The sequence below is a fragment of the Synchiropus splendidus genome, chromosome 14, assembly GCF_027744825.2.
Source record: "Synchiropus splendidus isolate RoL2022-P1 chromosome 14, RoL_Sspl_1.0, whole genome shotgun sequence".
Lineage (NCBI taxonomy): Eukaryota > Metazoa > Chordata > Actinopteri > Syngnathiformes > Callionymidae > Synchiropus > Synchiropus splendidus.
Genome location: NC_071347.1, coordinates 6938519 through 6940816, shown reverse-complemented (window position 1 = coordinate 6940816; position 2298 = coordinate 6938519).

The following is a 2298-nucleotide window of genomic DNA, read 5'->3' as shown; positions in this document are numbered from 1 at the left end:
GGAGTTTGGCTTGAATGTGGGGAGAGGACAGAGATGGGTTTATAAAGGACTGGGGGACGCGTCACTCGGCCTCTGTGATCATCATCTATTTGCTCAAGTACCAGAACACTGGGAGTCAGTTTACGGGCCTGCGATTGGTCAGAGAGCAGCAGGCGCAACAGTTGCTGCAGGCTCCTTTTTTAGGAGCTCCTTTTTGGGAGCAAGGGGGGGACAGAGGCGGGGGCTTACTGATTGTTGTGAATGTGTGTCACTCCTGCATCTGAACAACTGCGCTAAGAAAAGACGGTGAGATATACTTTGTCTCCAATGGCTTTTAAAAAATACTCCTGAGCCAACTTGACTTCTAAAAAGACTTTGTGTTAAGTTCAATAAATAGTTAGCAACCCTTTTGGAAAGACTGTAAAGCCACTATAGATATAGAGATGGCCAAGATACCTTTACACTCGATGATCGATATCTTTAATCACCTGTCACTCCTGACTGAAAAAGAATCTGTGCGTACTTTTCGTTTGTCACTGACCAGTCGCTTGTGACTCAGCAGCTCTGACACTGCATGCCTGAGGAGCGGCAGCCATGATGAAGTAGTAGAATGTAAAAATAACTGTGACACAACAGGAAGCATTCATACCACACTTCTTTTCGCCTGAACCCCGTTCGGGGTCATTTAGTATGTACCGCAAGATGTAAGATGATTCATTATTATTATTATTTTTTAAGCTGTTGCTCTTGACTCAATTTATATCTATTATCGGTATATGTATATATCTATATATATATATATATATGTATGTGTATATATATATATATATATATATATATATATATATATATATATATATATATATATATATAGAGAGAGAGAGAGAGAGAGATAGATAGATAGATAGATAGATAGATAGGTACAGTGGTACCTCGGTTCTCGAACGTCCCGGACTTTGAACGAATCGGAGTTGGTAGAAAAATTTTGAGATTTTTTTGCTTCTGATTTCGAATGAAAATCCAGAACTTGAACGCCCCCGAAAATAGCTGGAAAAAACATAACGTGCGCGGACCAACCAGCTGACCCACGACGCACTTTGTTATTGTGTATAACGCAGCCTCTGTATGCAGACGTGTCCCGTTAGCTACATTTACTGACTGTTTTTTCTTCATATTGAGGTGTAAAACCTTTCCTGTCTCCGCACTGGACCGTGGTAGAGTGTCACAGGAGAGGTGTCGGTCTCGACCGCGCACTCCAGGGTTTGATGTCCTGTTGTCGGCTGGAGCTGGGACAGGGATGAGGCGAGTCTGGAACAGAGCGTTACTTCAGAGCTGGACACGCACCGGGCACCTCTTCACTTCTGGAGAGACGTCACTCACTCGGCAACCCCTCCCACATGCAGCGGCCACACACATAGACGAACAGCGCACCTATATATATGTATATATATATATATATAATATGATATGATAATCAAGTTGCATCTTAACATTTAAAGCACATACAGTACTTGAGATAAATGAAAGTAGGTTACAAACTGGGGCTATTAAGTTAGCACAGGAGCTAGTTATTCTCAAGTTCAATGTCATTTAAAGTCAACATGATTTCTGAGTATATTTCAATCCAACTGGTTTGCTGATACACTGCCTCATTGTTGTCAAAGATCTGGCCCACAAGACGTTTATAGTTACTGCTGTTTTCCTCGAGGAAAGTTTCCCATCATTCTGCTACATACAGTACTGTATATACCGCCGTTCTATTTTCCATGCTCTCCATAATGTTACCACTTCAAGTTGGTCTGTAGAGGATGATTCAGACAGGAAGCCACTCTGACAAAAGTGATGGGGCCCTGGAAAACAGAAAACTACATTGATACTTGATTTGCATTTTACTGTGAAAGTCTCCAGCTCTGCTGCATGTGAAAGCTAATGCCAGAAGAAAGCAGCACAGAGACTGAATGCCTGTTCTTGATCATAGTTCTATACTCTCTATAAAGCGCTACAGTAGTATTTGCATCTACTGGAACTCAGATTTGCATCGGTCCAAATGTGTTTTCAGACGCACTTGTCTGAGTTGGATCATATCAAGCTAGATAGCGTTTCTCATTATCATGATCTTAACTGCAGGTATACAGTGTGATGTATTGTGATGATCATCCATAACCAATATCCATGATGTCTTGGTAGCAACACACACATACGCACCGCTGATCTCTGATTTGTTGTGGTGTGATCTCCTATCACCTGTGATGAGGTTATTGGTGTCTTTAAATGCACCATACTTCATGTGACGTGTCAGTCCTGTCATGATCCACTGAA